At 31.2% G+C, this 22,033-nt stretch overlaps 1 protein-coding gene across 1 annotated transcript in view; it reads right to left on the bottom strand.

The window, feature by feature from the left end:
- Positions 1 to 22,033, bottom strand: part of LOC118196852 (glycerophosphocholine cholinephosphodiesterase ENPP6-like) — a 765,277-nt gene that overhangs the window by 418,302 nt on the left and 324,942 nt on the right. The gene's annotated exons all lie outside the window — the stretch shown is intronic.

The raw sequence follows: 22,033 nt of genomic DNA, 5'->3' as shown, positions 1-22,033 counted from the left end.
GCCATGTTATCTTGGTTAGACACCCTGAGATGGTTTAGAAATCCTTGAATTCTACCACAATATGTTTCCTAGTTCAACAAAGCTTCATGGATTCGACTCACTGGGTAATCAACGGGTGCAGTCCGAGTCTGTCAATTCAGATTAATACAATCACGACTTAATATCAGATTCGAAATTCTCTTTCATAAAAAACTATTTACATTTGCTCACTGTTAACTAAAGAAATTTGTTTACAGTAAGTGTTGCAGTCGTTATAAAAGCGATAGCCACTGTAAACGTTTCTAGATTATCTCGATAAGATGTCTTATGCCCTTTTTTCTCCTTTCCTTTTATTTTTTCCCTTCCTTTTATTTTTAAATTGGGTCAAACTGCTGCAATATCATATAGTTTCAAAAGCTAGTCACATTTAACAGTGAAAGCGTAGTGCAAAGCGATTGTGGTACATTGTTCATCTAACAATGATGACCAGAGTCTAGATCAGTGGTGCCCAACATTTGGCCTCTCGCGAGCACATTTTGACCTATCGAGAGCCCATTTTGACCTATCGAGAGCCCATTTTGACCTATCGAGAGCCCATTTTGACCTATCGAGAGCACATTTTGACCTATCGAGAGCACATTTTGACCTATCAAAAGCACATTTTGACCTATCGGGAGCACATTTTGACCTATCGAGAGCAAATTTCCAAATCATCAACATTTTTGTTAAACATATTTCCAATCTAATGTGATACATCTGAAATATTAATTTCGGCAACTGGGTTTGAGATGAATAATAATATTCGTTGAACTTTATAGAAATCAGAGAAGAGGTGTTCAAAAATTTTTTTTCAGTGCATTTAGGTTTTCTGAGTATTTCTCTGTTTCATATTAATATGTCTTGATAAATTCTGAAAATGGGTGACATTTTTTTCTTTCATCTGATTTATCAACAAATTTAACTTTATCTGAAAAGCAGTTACAGTCCCAGTCAATTGAAAAAGGGTTTTTTTCTTTTCTCTGGAGATCTTCGTTCAGTTTAGCTGTTATATCTGTGAGAAAATACAGATCGGATAACCAATTTTTATAGTCCAATTCTTTATAACTTTCGTTTCCAGATTCCAAAAACTGCTTTATTGGCGAAAGAAGTTCTACAAATCGTTGAAGTACTTTTTCTCCGGCTGAACCATCTGACATCGGAATGAAGCAATAAGATTCCATATTCGCTATCAAGTTTATCATTCAACAATCAATTATTTTATAACGTCTTGCAAGATATCTCTTATGACTATAAATGCTTACCATATTTTAACAATTAAGAAATATAAATGAATGGTTATTTTTAAAATATTTTTTTGTTCATACTACTTAATCGGGCACATACAAAACGATCGGCGACCACAAGGTTGGGCTCCGCTGGTCTAGATCTTAGTGAAATAACCTGCTTCAAGATATGTCAGAATTCGAAAAATATCCCGAAATTCGCGAATAGTCGATATAACTTTTTGTCAATGCCGGTGATGAAGCTATTTTGGGGGAATGGTTTGGTTTATGTAAAAGTCTTGAGGGCTATATTCCTAAGGGAAGGGATGCCTTTGTGGAGGACTTTCTATGAAAAAATGGCTTGTATACATGTTACACATGGGGGAAAACCACGAAAACGCCCATGCAACCTGCCCGTTTGTGGGATTGGAGCCTCGAACCGAACTACCAGAGTTGAACGATATTACCGCTCGGCCACTGGTAGGCTATTTTGAGGAGATGAGGAATACATTTAGCAATTAAATACCCATACATTCTAGACATACGTTTGGGGAAACTTGTACATTAATTTAAAAAAGTGAGAGAGAAAAGAAAGAAAAATAAGAAGATTGAAAAAGAAAGAAAGCTAGCTATTAAGCGAATTTTTCATATTTCTAGTCTAACTGCGTTTTGTACTTGAAAAACGGTTAAATCATAATTAAATACACATACTTATAGAATTTTAAGTGTATTGAATAATATGAAAATATCGAAGAATGCAAAAAGTTTAGGAAAATGCAAGTTTTGCAAGAAAATATTTCGTTGAGAAGTTACTTGATAATAAATCACTCAATGAAATATTAAACTCAGAAAGATGTGTTCAAGCTATCAAAATGAACAATTATTTTAATATAAAACTGAAATTTATGAGTAGATAAAAACTTTTCTTACTTACAAAATGATCTGTCAGATCTGTAATACAAAGTTTACAGAGGAGCTATACTGTATGTATATCTTCCATGTGTATAACTCTGTGGAAGATTTTGGTTTTATGTGATTATGGCCAAGCCTCGAAGGCTATCTGCCTGATGGGAGGGCTTTCTAAGGGAAACTGATTCGCATACACGTTACACGTGGGGGAAAACAGGAAAACGCACATGCAGCCAGCCCGTTCGCGGGATTCGAGCCTGAGACCGAACTACCAGTGTTCAGCTACTTTACCGCTCTGCCGCTGGTGAGCCCAATGTATGTGGAAGAGACACATACCAATGAAGGCCCACTAGCGGCCGAGAGCTGAAGTCATCCTTCATCTTAAGCAGATAGGCTTAGTATGCTTTACCGTAATCAACTACGCGAAACCAAATCATACCTAATGGAAAAGTTGTTGGGGAAGTGGTTTATATTGGCCTGATTTTACATAAAACTCTGTCAGTTTCGAAGACTATTGTTATAGACCCTGCCACTTCAGGTATAAAAGGAGAACAGGGAATTATGTCATTCATTTAATTGAAGTCAGGTATTTAATTATATCTGCATGAACTACAAATGAAAATAAAGAAAAAAATTCTTTCTTAAGTTCATAATAAAACTAATTAAATGAAAATATATTTATACAAAATTTGAAGTTTTTAAATAAAAAGGGATTTTTTACGAAATTTTAAAAGGCAGACATCACCTCCGACCTGACTAGAATGAAAATATATGTACATGAGTAGGTGAGTTTGGGGACATGAGGCGAGCACAGGGGTAACGTGTATACGAGCCAGTTTCCCTTAAAAAGTCCTCCACGAAGGCATCCCTCCCTTTAGGCAGATAGCCCTCGTGTGCTTTGCCATAATTAAATACAAAAAAAAACAAATAAATTCCCCCCCTACATTACTACTTGCAAAAGTAATATATTTTATAAAAGTAATAATTTTTCACAATTTTAATTTTTTTCTCTTTTTATTTTACAAAAGTTTTTTTTTTTCCTTTCCGTTTTTTACATTTTTCACAATATTTATTTTACAAAAATTATATTTATTTCCATACGATTTTTTATTTTATTTATTTTATTTATTTATTTATTTATTTTTTATTTTTATTTTTATTTTTTTTTTATTTTTATTTTTTATTTTTTTATTTTTATTTATTTTTTTTTTCCGTTTTTTACATTTTTCACATTATTTATTTTACAAAAGTTATATTTATTTCCATACGATTTTCTTATTTTATTTTATTTTATTTTATTTATTTTATTTTATTTTATTTTATTTATTTATTTATTTTTGTTCTGTATTTTTATTACAAACTCGGTCTTTTTCCTTCCTCTATTTTACTTCAAAAAGTAATTTTTTAATTTTTAATTTTTCTTTTATATAAAAGCGTTTTTTTTCTAATTCTTTGAAGAATTTTTCTTCTCTTGCCTTTCTTTTTTTATAATTTTCCTCTTAATGTTTTCCTCTTATCGTTTTACTTGTTTTAAATACTTATTGATGTTACACCTCCATTTCTATAAGCGGAAAGCTAAATATATATTTCTCTGCCTAGGAAATTGAAGCTGGAATTTACACGCATATAATTTCCCTCTAGAGGCTTTCACGGATATTTTCTGTAAATTTAAGCCAATAAGTATGATGTTCATTCTATATAGTTTAATTGGTATATTACATTTCTTAGTTTTTTTTACACTACTAATACTTAAGATACGCAAAACTTTTTCTTCTAATCTATCGCATTATGCTACTAACACTCGACAGGTGATACTCCGAACTTTCTCTTCTAATGTATTATACTAACATTTTGAAACACTATGCAAAACATCACGGATTCTCTTTTACACATCTTACTTTTATTCAAAGGATTCACGAAACATGTAAAAAAATGTAAATTTTAAACTTTCTATTTTCCATTTACACATTTTGCCTTACAATGAACTTTTATCATGTTTTGAAACATATCCCTGTTAATATTTCTGATTCCTTTTTCCCTAAAAAAAATATGGACTTATACGGAATTTTTAAAGATCTACAGACTTTGAATTAAACCTTATAATTATGAACTAATAAATTTTCATAGCATAAAATCTACTTCAACTAATATATGGACATCTCTAGCCAGTTTCGTTCAAATACATACGAAATATCTTATTATTGTCTACCACAGTCTAATATGTGCCAACAGCATTTCATTTGTTATTATTTTAAACTACCGACATTTGCATGAATATATTCAGAACACCTCATCTTCATAAGAAACATCAGAGCTTTTGTTTAAAGTAGTAATAAAATAAGAATCAGTGTTTTGTAAATATGTTTCTTTGACTCTTAAAGTCTTTGAGACTTGAAAAGTTTTTTTTTATCATATTCGAAATTAATAGTAATTAACAGTACATAACTAATATATTGTATTGATGAGTTATATTTTCACTTACTGCATTACATTTCAAGAGAATGTGTTTTATTGCATCTTTTAATAAAATCTTAAAGGCTTAAATGAGTGTTTCATTACAAAATTTGTACATTGTGACTTCATTCTACTGAAATTAGAACATTCATAACTTATTGCGAAGAAACATTTTTACATATTATACTTTTTGATTAATTTTCATATCATCTTTGAAGATTTGTTTCCTAGTCCACTGCTAATATATTACAAATTTTCGCTCTTTCAATACATTTCCTACGTGACAAAAAAAACTCAGTTTAGAAACTTTTTTACTTAACACATTGTATTGCATTGCTGAACCGGGGCCATGCTTTCATTTTTATTACGTATCATGGGAATATTTTTTAAAAAAAAGGCATATTGTTTCCTGCTGTTAGCACAATTTTAACCAGCAATTTACTATTACAGAACCTTCTTTTGTAAACTCTTAAGGATTAAATTGAACGTTTCATTAATAATTTTGAAGATTCTGGATATATTCTACTCAAACGTTCATAACAGATTAGCAAAATAATTTATATGTGCACTTCGTTGTGCTCTTGGTTAACTCAAATATTGGTTATTCATCTATAACACTTTATTTCTAGTGAAGTATTTAAATGATTATTTACTTTTCGCTCTTTCTAAAGAATTTCATAAACACATATGTTCAGTACAGAAAATTTTCCTATCTCACCAGTATTATTACCAAAATAGAAAACATGCAAAATTTTCCTAAAAGTTTATATATTTGTTTCTTCACAAATATGTACACAAATACCCACATTTAATTACTTAAGGTATCCGACCTCGTACAAAAGACGATTTTCGGTCAAAATTTCGATTTTTGCTTTATTACATTATCTTAAAGAATACATCTTTGGCTATCAAATAAAAGTTTCTGCTTGTTGATAGGTTAATTAAAACTGAAGTTATAAGCATTTTTCTGTAACGGAATAAACCGGAAGTTCCAATATTCTGGGCCGGAAGTGAGCGTTTAAATAGATATACTTATTAAGAAACCTTATTTATTATCAATATTTTGTAAATTATAAACTTTAGTACTATGTTTAGATATTTTGTAATACATTTTAAGAATCTGGCGATAGTTTTTTCCCTTAATTTCGTGTTTAGTTTGGCGGAAAGGGTATTGGACGTTGAATGGACGTGTTGCTGCTTTGTCGATTAGCGTTGACAAAGTGCTTGATTTGAAAGCTATGTCAAATTTTTGCATCATTTGCAACAAAATAAAAACAATGGAGTGCAATCTTCAGCACGACATATGTAAAGCATAACATAATTGTTCTGCAAATTATTAAGAAGCAGTCTCGGGTATTGGAAGCAGTTGGTGCTTATGCGCTTTTTGAATGACTTATTACATTACGAAAGCTGAAGTATACGGAGTGTTATGAGGATGGGGATTCTAAGGGGTTTTTTGAAAGATATATGTGGGAAAGATTCGGTCAAGAAACTGGAATGCATTGGACATGTATAGAAAAGGCTTGGTACTAGACTACGAAAAGTAAAAAAACTCCGCTCCTGAATTGAAAGGAAAAGCTAAACTGGCTGATTCCTTTATTGATAAACTACAGAATTAGGAATTGCAATTAGAAGTAATGTGGAAACTTAATTGAGATGCAGCAGGTTGTACTAGCTGCTTGTTCCATTGTAGTTCTTCTTTGAAGACAATGCTCTCCTCAATCAATGAGTTGGAATGTGCGATTGCAGAAATCAGGAAAAAAATCAGGCAAAAACCTCTGGTATATCAACATATATTTTGATTAAACCTACATATATGGAGTTGATGACATAAACAAGAGTTATTAAAAAGTGCATACAGGGCAAAACTCAAAACATCAGGGAACGTTTTAATGGCATTTTATTGCAAATTGTTCCGAAAAAAAAACATTCATAAACTTGCGAACATTAATGTTTGGAGCAAATGTAAGTGTTGTGTTATTTAATGATGGATTTATAAGTTTGCTTGAAGCATTTTCAAGGTTAGGTATGTATCCTGAATTTTACACTGAACAGACGATTCGAAAACTTGATAAAGTGCAAAATCATGACTCTTGGCGCCATTCCACAAGTTTTACAAAAACCCAAAGAAAAATTTACGCTTTGTTCGAAAGAAAAAGTGCAAAGTGTGTGAAGAAAAAATAAGGTGTCAGTTACAAAGCAGGCGAATTTTAATTATCAGAAATGCTTCTTTCACTAAGAAATTGTTTTATGAAAACTTTAAACTTGTTTCCTGAAAAATGATTTTTCTGTAAATATTGCCAATAGTAACACCAATAACTCAAAATTTTATCGATAAAATTAAATGATGCTTTCTATACATGTTTCATATAATCTGATGCATGCTCTGAAGTGGAAAATTTTAGAAATATTAATTAGAAGTTGAATTGTTACTTTTTATTTTTTGATTTTGGGTGCAATAATAGAAAAATACACAGTAAATACTATACATTTTGACATATCCTCAAGAATATATGAAAATATCTTAATTATTTTGCTTTGTTGTATACAAAAGTGTAAATATAAATTCAAATTAAAAAAAACTGCATATTTATATATAAATTTTTCACCGTGGCTGTTGCCGTAAAGGCAAAATTTAAGGGAAAATTATCCTTTTTTTCATTCTTTTTCAAAATTAAAACTACTCAGCCTTACATTTTAACCTGTTTTCATTAATTAATATGCTTATCTTCAAATTAATATGTTTATAATTAAAATAAAAACCATTTTTAAAAAAATGGTACCCGAACGAGGTCGGGTACCTTAATGTGTATTTTCCTATATAAGAACTAAAATTTTGAAAGAAAATTTTTAAATAAGGCCTTCCATAAAATTTATATATTTGTGATGTCATTGTCTTTTTGCAAACGTTTTGAGAGTGTGCTCTAAGTAGTCTTTTAGACACTTCGAAACTGTTTTCTCTTTGCTACTGGAAACTATTTAATCTTTGCTGTTGGTATATGGCAATGAATTCTCGATACATTTTTTGGTTTATTTTCAGCTTATGAGTTATTTAAATACTTAAAAATATATTTGTAGATCATTTATGTTGACACTTGTGATAGATTTCCTGGGTTTTTTTGGAAGATGTATTTATTTTATTCACGTGAATGAAATTGATATTTTCTTCAAATTTTATTATTGAGAGTATTAATCAATTATGACAGAATGCCGGATTTGTTTCCATTATTCAACATTCATATGAATCTCAATATTCCAAATCTCTCACGTAACTGTAATTTTTCCTATCAGTAATAGGAAGACAAATGGAATAAATGCATGTTATGCAAACATAAGGTAAAAATTGGAAAGTAAAAGAAATTCTTCAGATCTAAGAAATTCAGTAGAATGTGCAAATATTCATCCTATTCGAAGCTTATGTTTGGAATTACATAGCATATAAAATGTAAATTTACTAAAAAGAGATATAATGAAGATTAAGTACTCTGAAAAATTTGGACGTTAATTACGCAAAACTAGTTATATGGAAGTTTTCCATAAAAAGTGGTTACAGCGAAGGAAATACGCCAGCGGTCTCCTAAAACTTTAAGCGAGCACCTGATCTTCGTTCACTCTTACAAAAGTTTTTAGTAGAATTGTATATTATTCGTAAGGCTTACTTAGAGTTTCCTGAGATTGCTAGCATCATTTCTTCTCTGAAACCACTTTTTATAGAAAGCCTCCCATATAACTAATTTTCTGTAATTACCGTCCAGATTTTGCAGAGTACTTGATCTTCATTATATCTCTTTTTAGTAAATTTATATTTTATATACTAGGTAATTACAAAAAATAAGCTTCGAATAGGATGAATATTTGCACATTCTACTGTTTCTCGAAGGCCACGATTCGAGCCCCAGACCGAACGACCAGTATTCAGCGAATTTACCACTCTGCCACTGGTAGAAGGCAGAAAATTTTGAGGAAGGAAAATTAAAGGATTTTCAATCTTTTACAGAAAAATTCACAACTGATTTAGAATTGTGCTGTGATAAGTTATTTCATTACAAAATGTATTTTTAATGAGTTAATTCAATTGTTCACATTTTAGAAAAGTTAAAGAACACTTTTCGCAAAAAGTATTTATTTGTCAAAATTTTACTGTTTTTCATCTCAATGTGACCAATCCATGGCATTGTTTAAGAAGAATTAATAAAATATAGTCTAAAATCATCTTTTAAAACCAGCTTCAGTGCTTTTATATTTAAAAACAAATGAACTCATCTTTAATTTGGATTAACTTCAAATGAAGGTGCTAGGAATCTGAAGAGGATATCTATCTAATGAGAATCTTTCTTTTTCGAAAGAGACAAAATTCTTTTTTTCGTGATTTTTAGTTCAAGCTTCTTTTCAAACAAAATTAAATAACTGGTAATTTAATTTTACTAGTTTTAACACTACCACGCTTTCTTGAGATTGATATTTTAAAGAATTGTTCCATTTGTTTCTAGCTTTTGTCGTACTAGAGTTAATGATTAAAATTCTACGCATGTGGCTTAAAAGTTTGTGTATCAAAAACTTTTCACCTGTGATAAAACGATTTTTTCTTTAAAAAAAGGTACTCTTCTGTCATCGGAACGGATTGAAAATGGGTGTTCATATATGCATTCTGAATGAGGTCCCGATAACAGAAGAGTATCAAAAAAATCTTAATTTATTATTATGTAGAGTTATATTAAGTTTCTAATAGTTACTTTAATTTTCAAACATGCTTTACTGTCTATTCTCTTTTCCCGCCTACTATTCCCTACCAGAATAAGTGTTTAGTATCGCGTTGCATGTAAATGTGGTAGAAAGAGTATTTAAAGGAAGGTTTCGCTTACTTAGCAGAAGAGCTTAGGAATCCTTATTAGCACATGTTTGCTGTCAGGCTGCTTCGCTGTTTAAAGCTAACTACAATCGGCGGTATTGAACATGCCTACGGATATTCGCCGATGAATTTAATTAAGGGCCAAGTACGTTAGATAATTGTGAACATCTTCGGTTAAGTTCAGTTTAGTTTAGCATTAGATTAGTTTCTTATTTTCTTATCTTGAGTTAAAGCCCAAGTGGAGGCTTTTTTGTAAGCCCGAGAAAGGGGCCATCTCAGTTCTTCTTTTGAGATAATAAAGGGTGACTTTAACCCATCTCTGGACTTTTTCATTTACACACTTGGACCCAGCGAAAAGTCGCTACGTATTTCAACTAAACGTCTACGAAGTCAAGCTTAGAGAAAGCAGTTAGAAACAGGTAAGGTTTATCCTAAGTTTTTAATAGTTACCTTTAGTTAAAGCTACTTTCCTGTCCCTCCTAATTTCAGTTTACAATTTCCTACCAGAATGTGTTTTTAGAATTGCGTTTAATGCAAATGAGTAAGAGCAGTATTTAAGTTCCACTGACTTCGTCAGAGAGCCGATTAAAGTTTCTGACTAGAGTTACTATTCTTCTGAGTTACTACTCTACTCTGAATTACTACTATAACTACAGTTACTACTCTTACTAGTACTCTGACTTCGTTAGTATTTCTTACTAGCGCCTTTTGGCTACTCTCTCTCTACGCTCGGCCGTATTTCAGGCCCTTGATAGCTTCGCCAGCTTACTTGATATTTAGGAGCTAACTACTTGCAAATCTTGATAGCTTCGGCTATAATTTTTTTAGTTAAGCATTAGTCAAGTTTCATTTCTTATCACTTTGAGTTCAAACCCAAGTGAAAGCTTGCTGTACGTTATGAGAAGGAGCCTTTTTAGAAATAAAGGGTAATTAACCCTTCTTGAGTTTTACGTTTCTGAACTAAAGCGATTATTCGCTTGCCTTTTCACGAGGTTCCTACAGATTTAACTGTTAGACAAAAAGTTGGAACCTCACAAACGTTACAATTAGATTAGTATTTATATTCTAGAATTTACTTTTAAATGACTAACTGATCAAAAACAAACTGATTGCTTACAATGTACGTTTCTTAAGTATGGAAGACATAATTTTGCGGTGGGAAGATTTCAAGAATAACATCAAAAATTTTAGTTCACATATTCTGCACATTATTTCTCGAATATGTGGTATTTGTAGTAGGTGGTGTTTCGCTATTACTGTTGTCTAATAGTTAATTTTTCACAATTTTTTTTTTTTTTTTTTTTTTTTTTTTTTTTGTTAATAAGCTTTTGGAAATTGTTCTTTGCTTAGAATAACTTTCGAAACAACACTAGGCAACAGAACTACGTTAACCGGTATGTAAAAGCGTTAATTTTCCCACTTTTCCGGACAATAGAGGTATCCGCATGGTTGGTTTCTTGACTTGGTAATCCATGCTTAGTCGGAACTCTTTGATTGATGGGAGCAAACGTAACAAAAATAGTTGATTCAACCATCATGTTTTTGAAAACCCAGTAGCTTTCCTTCGCGTATGTTTTCAAAAATATTTTCCATAAATAGCAACAGCTGCAGCACGTTTGAGAGCAGAAAAAAAACTTTCTATTAATTTTTTTTTTTTTTATATATAATTGTGATATGATGGAAAGTATTTATGTCAACAGCGAGTCTTGAAATAAACAAAAACACTGCACTTTAATTAAGCAATAATGCCATTGCATTTAATTCATTAGTTCTTGTAAAATTAAAGTAGAATTACATTATGATTACAAATTGCTTAGGTTTAGAACCTTCCTACACTGCACTTTAATTAAGTAATAATATCATTTAGTTCATTAGTTCTTGTAGAATTAATTAAAGTAGAATTATATTATAATTACAAATTGTTTAGGTTTATAACTTTCTAACACTGCACTTTAACTAGGTAACAATGCGATTTCATTTAGTGCGTTAGATCTTGTAGAATTACATATACATAATTACAAGTTGCTTAGGTTTATAACTTTCTAACATTGCACTTTAATTAAGTAACAATGTCCTTTCATTTAGTACATTAGTCCTTGTAGAATTATATTATGATTACAAGTTGCTTAGGTTTCTAACTTTCTAACACAGCACTTTAATTAAGTTACAATGCCATTGCATTTAGTTCGTTAGTTCATGTAGAATTAATTAAAGTAGAATTATATTATAATTACAAATTGCTTAGGTTTATAACTTTCTAACACTGCACTCTAATTAAGTAACAATGTCCTTTCATTTAGTTCATTAGTTCTTGTAGAATTACATTATAATTACAAGTTGCTTAGGTTTATAACATTGCACTTTAATTAAGTAACAATGCCCTTTCATTTAGTTCGTTAGTTCTTGTAGAATTACATTATAATTACAAGTTGCTTAGGTTTATAAATTTCTAACACTGCACTTTAATTAAGTAACAATGCGATTTCATTTAGTGCGTTAGTTCTTGTAGAATTACATTATAATTACAAGTTGCTAGGGTTTATAACTTTCTAACAATGACCGGTGTTCAGGTTAAGTGTTTAAATAGATTAATTATTCATTCGTGTGAACACAGATTAACAGCTGCATAAAAGAAACTCCTTCTGAATATACGTTATTGCAAAATTTATTTCAGTGTCCTGACTTGTGCGAAATGTTGAATCATGTGTATATAAAGGAGTTTGTAACACTTGAGCATAACCTTTTCTTTCTCTGTCGCGCCTTAAAATAAGTTTCTCTTGAAATTAGCCCAAACATGACATTCAGCTCAAGTAGCAATGATGCACCAATCGATTTTAAATGCATATTTTTGTATTTTGACGTAAGAATTGTTTTCTCTTTGTACATAATTACTTTATGACGACTTACTCATATTACAAAGGTAGATAAAATTGCTAGGTTTTCTCCTATTACTGAAGCTCAAATCGTACAATTGTAAAGTTACAGTGATGGTATTGGTCTATCCTACTGCGGAAGAGAATTTCGCAGGGCAACTTGTAAAATTATATAATTTTAACAATGTAAAGATGTTCCTCAACTTTATCCTTAAAAATAAACGAAATCATTCTTTGTTTGAGTTCTCTTCGAATGAAGGAGTTGCAGGTCTTTGCAATAAGTATTTGTCAAGAGCCTCTTTTAATCGAAAAACAGCAATACCACTACATGTTATGAATTTATACCAAAACATGACTCTTATTTTACTTCGACAGATATTTGAATTCGAAAGTAAAAAGTAATTCTGTATTTAAGGAAAATAAAATTTTAAAAAAAATTCTGAAAGTTTCCGGATTTTATATTACATCCAAAGGCCTTTTTTTTTTTTTTTTTTTTTTCAACGTTTTGTCTGTTACCTTTATTTATTAAATATCACGTTCTTCGCACTTAAACCATAAAATTCAATTCAACGGCAACATCGCAAAATAATTTAAAATGAGCATATCTTTAGAATTACCGACACAGTCTCTCGCGCTGGAGATAATTTTTTTTTTTTTTTTTTTCGTACAGTATTGCCATTGCTCGCTTTGAAATCATTGAATTTCTTAATCAAAAACTCTTAAATGCTTTACGAAATATGAAACAGATAATAAAAGAAATTCCAAATTTTCGGTTTCCAGTTGCCCATACTCTCGTGGAGAGGTACGTTATTCAAAATTTGATGGCTCTAGATACCGTTGTTTTATCGCAATGCGAGAAACATACGTACATTTACGCAAATCGTTCATTATTTAGTTTCTTTAAATATAATACAGGTCTCTAATATTTGGTGGCAGCAATTTAAAAACGCCACAAAATGCCAAAACGAAATTAATAGCCTTTCTAGGCTAACGCCCTTTGGAATAATAATTTTCCGAAAATAAGTATACCTTTAACGCACTATTTGCAAAACTCAATACAAATAAATTGAAATTTGTAAATCAGTGCGGATGCTGAAAAATCAGTATACTGGGATGACAACATGAATGGTCACCATTTTAAATCTGATGCCAAAGCAACGTTTGCTGCATCAACGAAGAAGCTGGTCAACCCTTGTTGCATTGCACCATTTTTGAAGAAAGGATGTTTTTGAAGATATTTTTCTAATCCTAGCTGTTTCCCCCCTTTCTCTCCAGGTAAAAGAGGGGAGGACCTTTTGCATAGAAAAAAGAACTCGCGTGTGCATAAAATGGCGTCAGCGGTCGTTGCAATAAGCAGATGGCGTCAGTCTCCTTGGAAAGAAAGGGTTGGGTATAAACGCCGACGCGTCACGTGAGCACATCCGGTCCTTCTTTCATCATCCGATACTTTTTTCATTCCCGTATCCCCAATATAACTTTGTCAAACTGTTGACAATAACAATATCAGCCGACTGGTGTCCAGGTGAATGAATGGGCAGGGATTTTTCGGACATCCGAGGAGGAAAAATATATATACAGTGGGTAAAAAAGTATTGGCAACTGCCTATAATTGATCATATTACGTAACAAAGGAAATGCCTGACGATTTTAACTGGACATAACGAATATAGGAGGTAATGAACACAAAAATCTAATGAAACTTTCAATTTAATATGCGTTTTACACAAAATATACAACAAAAACGTAAATTTCCATGTCAAAAAGTATTGGCAAAGTTCTAACTGCTATGTAAATTTTGTTATGTAGAGGTCACGTGTAATATGTAGAGTTGTGTAGAGGTCACGTGTGTTATGTTTGTTATGTAGAGGTCACTGATAAGAAACCCTATTAGTATACAGCCTGCAGTGCTACTTGAAAACCTTTAAAACGTTATTTTGCTAATACTGTGATAAAATGGCTTCGAAGTCGAAGGAGTGTGATGTTAACGTTAAAAACATGATTATTCAGCTCAAAATGAGTGTTTAACTTATCGTGCTTTAGGAATACAGTTGAACATAAGTTTATTTACTATTAGAAGAGTTGTAAAAAAGTTCAAAGAGACGGGATCGACGGAAAATAAGATTAGAAGTGGACGGTATCGAATATTTTCTGCAAGGGAAAAGGGAGCATTATTTCTCTATGAGAAATAGATTACAAGCTCTTATAGATGCAAAAGTATGAATACAAAATATGTAATTTTGTTCCCACATTTTTCTGTATGATCTTGCCTATACATTTTGACATGCAAATTTACGTTTTTGTTGTATATTTTGTGTAAAAGCCATATTAAAACGAAAGTTTCATTAGGATTTGTGTCTTTATTGCCACCGGTGTTCATATGGGTTACAGCCGAAAATATCGCGGCAAAAACATCGCAGACGAAAATGTCGCGGAGAAAACAACGCAAGGCGAAAACGTCGTGATACAAAACATCGTGGGAGAAAACATCGCAAAGAGAATACATCGCGGTTCTAAAACATCGTGTTACAAAACATCGTGGGAGAAAACATCGCAAAGAGAATACATCGCGGTTCTAAAACATCGTGATACAAAACATCGTCGTCCAAAATAAAGCGGTTCAAAAATTTCGCAGTTTAAAAACATCGTCGTCGAAAATATCGCGGTAAAAATAAAGTATCTACAAATCATCGCATGGCGATAACATCGCAGACATGCTTTTTTCAGGCTTTAATAATTGTAAATGGATATTTCCATAATGCTTTATGAGCGCAAGAGGGAAATAAAAATAATCTTTACTTTCATATTTTTTATTAACTAATAAATTTTTGCTGAAAAAGTAAGAAGGAAATTTAAGCATAAAAAATTAAGGCAACTTATAGCACTTAATAGAATTTTAAACTGACAGAGTTCACTAACAAAGATCATTAATAAATCATTTTTTATACAGTTTTTACTGGTAATTTTTCATTAAAAGTATAATCTAAAAATGTTTAGAAAAAGGAAGCTATGTAACTGCATGACCTTAGCTATAAAAAATTGCTAGTTATGAGATTATTTTCTTTACTTTTGTCAATCTAATACTCTTATAATGAAAATTATTTCTTGTTCTGCTTCAGTTTATTCTTAAGTATTAAGTCTCCTTCTTACTTTTTCAGCAAAAATTTATTAGTTAATAAAAAATATGAAAGTAAAAATTATCCTCTCGCGCTCACAAATCATTATGGGAATATCCATTTCCAAGTATCAAAGCCCGAAAAAAGCAGGTCTGCGATGTTATCGTCCTGCGATGATTTGTCGATACTTTATTTTTTACCGCGATATTTTCAACGACGATGTTTTTAAACTGCGAAGTTTATGAACCGCTTTATTTTCGACGACGATATTTTGTACCACGATGTTCTAGAACTGCGATATTTTCTCTTTGCGATGTTTTCTCCCACGATGTTTTGTAGCACGACGTTTTCGCCTTGCGTTGTTTTCTCCGCGACGTTTTCGCCCGCGATGATTTTGCCGCGATGTTATCGGCGGACACCGTTCATATGTCCAGCTAAAACTGTCTAGCATTTCCTTTGTTAGCTAATATGATCAGTTATAGGCAATTGACAATATTTTTTTTTTACTCACTGTATATACTGACGTCTCCCTATTGCTTAACTGAAAAGCGGGATGATTTCGAGAAATGAGAGTAATAAAATTTAATAAGTAAATTTTCATATATTCTTTCTTATGTTAATTACGATATCACTAATCATGGAATTACATTACTACTGGATCGGATGCAGACTTTTGGCCCAATAAGGCAGATATTATTTGCTTGCCATTATTTGCAATTTTGAATAACCTGAATATGAAAAAATTATTTGTTTTATTATACTTTCTTACCCTGTCAGTTAAAAGTTATAGCATTTTAAAGCATTTATTGACATTTAGTGTTTATTTTCTGATTGCAGTTAAATGTTACCTTGTTGCAGAGAAGGTAGCACTAATTTAAGGATCACTTAAATTTGATCTATAAAACGTCCTCAGATTATTTCTACTTTTCGACACGTTTAATACAAATACAAAACACGAGAAACCACAATTTCTGGTTGGGCTTTTAGTATTAAAGGTTGCAATTGCCCAAGCTGTATATTCTTCTAAATTCTTTTTACTTTCTTGTACGAAGTAAAAAGGAAGTATTGTAATAGCGAAAAGTTTCAGGCAGCATATTTCAACGAAAATATCCATTTTGACCGCTATCCAATGCAATTTAACGATGTTTTTGAGTCATATCTGTACGTAAAGACAGAATAAAAGACTATTTTCCTTCTAAAAAATTATAAAACTGCTTTAAAATTAATTCTGAAGAGAATTTTTCGTGGCGTCTGTACGAACGTATGTACGTACGTACGTACGTATCTCTCATAACTCAAAAACGAGTAGCCTCAGAACGTTGAAATTTTGTATATAGGACTGCTATAACATGTAGATGTGCACCTCGTATTTTGGTTGCAATCGGCCGCACCAAACATATATAAATATATTTATATATATATCCACTCTGTTACCCGGCTCAGTGATCTCCGTTTCTTTACTCTTGTATGTTTGTAAATTGTACATTTTTTGCTTTAAAAATGATTGAATTATGTTGTTTTTATCTTCCGGTTAAGGATTTTATGCCTTCAGTAAATCTGTGAGCAATATTTGTAGAATTATCAGCAATTTTAAAGTTGTTTAATTGCCACTAAGCCTTTTTTAATGGCGGCCATTGATGTTTACATTTGAAACAGGAGACTAGTGGATTTGTTGCCAATCTAGAGAAACTTAGCTTCGCAACAACAAAGATAACGCATTCATTTATTATTGCTAATTAAATCATGCTTAATTCTTTCTGGAATTTTTTCGAGGAAATAAGTGTTTGAGATTTACTTCGTAATTTTTAATATCGATATTTTGAGTTTTTATGCATTTTCGCCTTCTCGCGAAGTGAGAACTGAATTAATTCAATGAGAAATACTCAATCGTTTGTGAAAAACTGTTTCTTTTTTGTTTTGTTTGCTTAATTATTTTTTTATACATCATTCTAGCTTTATTATAGTATTTGAATAGAACATGTGGCAACGATTAGATAATTCTATTCTTTAAACGATATAAATTTTGTGCATTATGAGTTATAATATGAACTAAATATATAAGTTTACTGTTATATAATTATTGTATTATATAACAGTTAACTTAGTTTCCGTTATATAATTATTATATAAGTTAACTGTTATATAATTATTAATACAGTTAAGTGAATCTAGCGCCAGAGTGTGGCTATGGTAAATAAATACTAGAGTGAATTTTAAAGAATGCATTTATTGTAATGTGGTTTATGCGCTGTCGGCGAAGTAGATTTAATTCAATCCAATAAGTTTAAATGAAATGCAAGAAAAAATGCGTATAATTTAATATTCCAATACAAGGAAGTCATGTAGTGTACACATCAGATTTTTTTCTTTATAATGATTATTTTTTATCAAAACAATATATGTGAATTTGCTCATCTAGAAATACTGAACAGTAAAAAAAAAATTAGCTGCTAATAATCTATTGAAAATCAAAAAACGTTGTTAAAAAAGAAGGTTTTTCATCGCCTGTGACGAATTTTCTGACGAATTTGATCATCAATAACGAACTTTCTGACGAAATTTTAAAATTTCATGCATCTGCAAAATAATGCTGCATTGTCAACAACAGTAGTTTTGTATGTTTTCATTTCCTCTTCGCATTCATTTAGAAAGTAATTTTTTATAATATTATGTACTTTTCTAAATGAGAATGAGCAAAGGATTTTTAGCCTAAAGGGGGTTAGCCAAGAAATACTATTACGTTCGTTTTGGCATTTTGCGTTGAACCACTCAAACAGACGTATCACTTTCCAAATTGTTGCCACCAAATATTATCGCCCTGTATTATATATGAAGAAATTAAATAATGAAGAATCTGTATGAATGTATGTATGTTTCTCGCATTGTGATAAAACAACGGTACGTAGAGCCATCGAATTTTGAATGACGTAATCCTCCTACGAATATGAGCATCTGGAAGCCCAAATTAAGAATTTGTTTTATTACCTATTTCATATTTTGTAAAACATTTATGAGTTTTTGATTAAGAAACTCGACGATTTCAAAGCGAGCAATGGCAATTCTGTACGGAAAGAAAAACATTTTTATCTCCAGCCCGTGAGACTGTGTGTCGGAAATTTTAAAGCTTTTGCTAGCTCTTTTTAAATTATTTTGACATATTCCTGGTGAAATGAATTTTATAATTTAACGACGAACATGATATCTTATAAATAGTGGTAACACACAAAACGTTCAAAAAAAAAAAAAAAAAAAAATCTGAAATGTTTCAGATTTTAAATTACGTCCAAAGGGGCGTTTTTTAACATTTTGTGTGTTACCTTTCTTTATTAAATATCATGTTCCTCGCACTTAAACCATAAGATCCAGTGCAACAGCAATATCGCAAAATAGTTTTAAAACGAGCATATCTTTAGAATTTCCGATACAGAGACTCACGCGCTGGAGATAAAAATGTTTTTTCTGCACAACGTTGCCATTGCTCGCTTTGAAATCCTTGAGTTTGTTAATCAAAAATTCGTCAAAGTTTTAAAAAATAGGAAATCGATCATAAAACAAATTTCAAATTTCAAATTTGGTCTTCCACATGCTCATATTCGTTGGAGGATTACGTTATTCAAAATTCGATGACTCTATGTACCGTTGTTTTATCACAATACGAGAAATATACATACATTGATGCAGATTTTTCATTATTTAATTTCTTCAAATATAATGCAGGACTCTAACATTTTGTGGCAACAGTTTGAAAAGTGAACCGACATTTATGAGTCCGACGCAAAATGCCAAAACGAAACTAATAGTCCTTCGGGATTCAAATCCCTTTGGACTAAAAACAAAAAGCTCCTTTGGGCGTAATATAAAATCTGATTACGTTTAGTTTAGTTTTTAAGTAAGAAAGAGAGAATGTGTATTATATATTTCTAATAATTTCAATGTTTTAACTGTTAATCTGTTTTCGAATAAAATGGGACAAAATATAATTGACTCTACATCCTCAGAAGGACTGGTGGCAAATTCTAAATTTTTTATAGGCGTAACAAAAATAAAACGACAGAAAAGAAAGCATTAGTCTCAAAACGCAAACTCTCCACAAGGATTCGCTGCAAAAAAATACATTTTCTATAATTTATTTTCAGACATTCTAAAAATTTACTGTAAATATAACTTTATTATTGGCATTATTTATTAATTACATATTTTATTTTACATTCTCTGAGCCTACTTGGTGAAAAATGTTTAGTCCTACAATTTTATGCTTTGTTGATTTTTATATTTAATTTCTGTATTAAGTACATTGTGTTAAAATTAAAATTTCATTTTAAATACATAAAATGAAAGCTTGCACGGTATTTTCCATTCAAATAAATAAATGTTAAACGCAAATCTATTATAAGCATTGCGCTTGACTTCGTAACTTTTGTATTGCACCACACAAATGGTAAATATTATTTTTTCTCCCCTATCTCTCTCTACTTTTTTTTTTTTTTTTTTTTCAATTTCAAGTCAAGAGAATATTTACACGATGCTCGCCTTGAAAAAGCTTACAGTCTGTTCTTTCAAATTAATTACAATCAAATCCTTTATGCTCCATTTATGTGACCCATTATATATTCACTTAAATACAAATTGCTCTCCTTTTTACTTCCTTGTACGAAGTAAAAAGGAAGTATTGTAATCGCGAAAAGTTTCAGGCAGCATATTTCAACGAAAATATCCATTTTGACCGCTATCGAATGCAATTTAACAATGTTTTTGCCTTATATGTGTGCGTAAGGACAGAATAAAATACTCATTTTCTCCAAAAAAATTATAAAACTGCTTTAAAATAAATTCTGAAGAGAATTTTTCGTGGCGTCTGTACGAACGGATGTACCTACGTATGTAAATATCTCGCATAACTCAGAAAAGAGTAGCCTCAGAACGTTGAAATTTTGTATATAGGACTGCTATAACAGATAGATGTGTACCTGGTATTTTGGTTGCAATCGGGCGCACCAAACGTATATAAATATGTTTATATGTATATCCGCTCTGTTACCCGGCTCCGTAATCTCAGTTTCTTTACTCTTATATGTTTGTAAATTGTACATTTTTTGCTTTAAATATGATTAAATTATGTTGTTCTTATCTTCCGGTTAAGGTTTTTATGCCTTTAGTAAATCTCTCTGCAATATTTTTAGAATTATCAACAATTTTAAAGTTGTTTAAGTGCCGCTAAGTCTAATAATTTCAAATAATGAAATTTTCAAGGGGGGGCGGTAAAATTATAGCGTAGCTAAAATTAAGCTGTGGAATATATTACTTTTATTTTAAAAAAGGTGTAATTTTTTAAATGAAATAAACGGATAGTACTTCCATTACTCATAACAAAAACTACGAGAGCTCCCATGCGTAGGCTGAGCGATAAAGTCGCTGAACACTGGTAATTCGGTCCGCGGTTTGAATACCGTGAACAAGTTGGATGCATGGGCGTTTTCGATGTTTTCTCAATGTGTTATGCGTATACGAGCCAGTTTCCCTTAGAAAGCCCTCCACGAAGGCATCCCTCCCCTTGGGTAAACAAACGTAACATGCTTTCCCATAATAAAACTAAACTAAACCATCATCCTTTTTAGTGATTTTCTCATTCCACTGTCATTTCTTTCTGAGGCTTCTGAACAATTTCATATATGATTTTAAAAACATACTTTGTGAAACAAATAGCACTTTAAAAGTCTAATATATTGATAGTGTTATTTCTCCAAAAGGGCTTTATCCCTGAGGGACTATTGTTTTCGTTTTGCGATTTTGTGGCGAATCACTCTGAATGTCCGTTTCACTTTCCTAACTGTTGCCACCCAATAGTATCGCCCTGTATTATATTTGAAGAAATTAAATAATGAAGAATCTGTATAAATTTAAGAATGTTTCTCGCATTGCGATAAAACAACTGTACCTAGAGCCATCCACTTTTGAATGACGTAATCCTACTGCGAATATGGGCATCTGGAAGCGCAAATTTGGAATTTGTTTTATTATAGATTTCATATTTTGTAAAACTTTAACGGAGTTTCGATTAGCAAAATCAAGGATTTCAAAGCGAGCAACGGCATAAGACTGTGTATCGGAAATTCTAAAGATATGCTCAATTTAAAATTATTTTGCGATATTGATGTTAAACTGAATTTTATGGTTTAAATGCGAAAAAGATGATATTTAATGAATAAAGGTAACACACAAAATGTTTAATAAAACGCCCCTTTGAACGTAATTTAAAATCTGAAATCTTTCAGATTTTCTTTACATACATATGTTACGGTGAAACACCGAAATCTGGAGAATGTCGACTTTCACCGGTGAATGTCAACATTCACATAGTCTCTTGGTGTATGTCCGAAATATTTTCCAAATACTCTTATTTCTGACTTACACCGGTCAATGTCGACATTCACCATGTACTAATGGTGAATGTTGAACATATAACAATATTATATTTTCTTGTCCGTAATTGAGTCGCGAATAAACGCACTTGAAACATGAAATAAGAACTTGAAGACCTAAAACACACAACACATTCAAAATGAGAAAGGAAAATAATAGAAGTTAAAAACTTAC

The sequence above is a fragment of the Stegodyphus dumicola genome, chromosome 12 (assembly GCF_044657685.1).
Source record: "Stegodyphus dumicola isolate Sdum_Otavi_A_Nest chromosome 12, ASM4465768v1".
In the NCBI taxonomy this organism is placed as follows: domain Eukaryota; kingdom Metazoa; phylum Arthropoda; class Arachnida; order Araneae; family Eresidae; genus Stegodyphus; species Stegodyphus dumicola.
The sequence above is the reverse complement of the archived record's forward strand: the minus strand, read 5'-3'. Positions and strand labels throughout refer to the sequence as shown.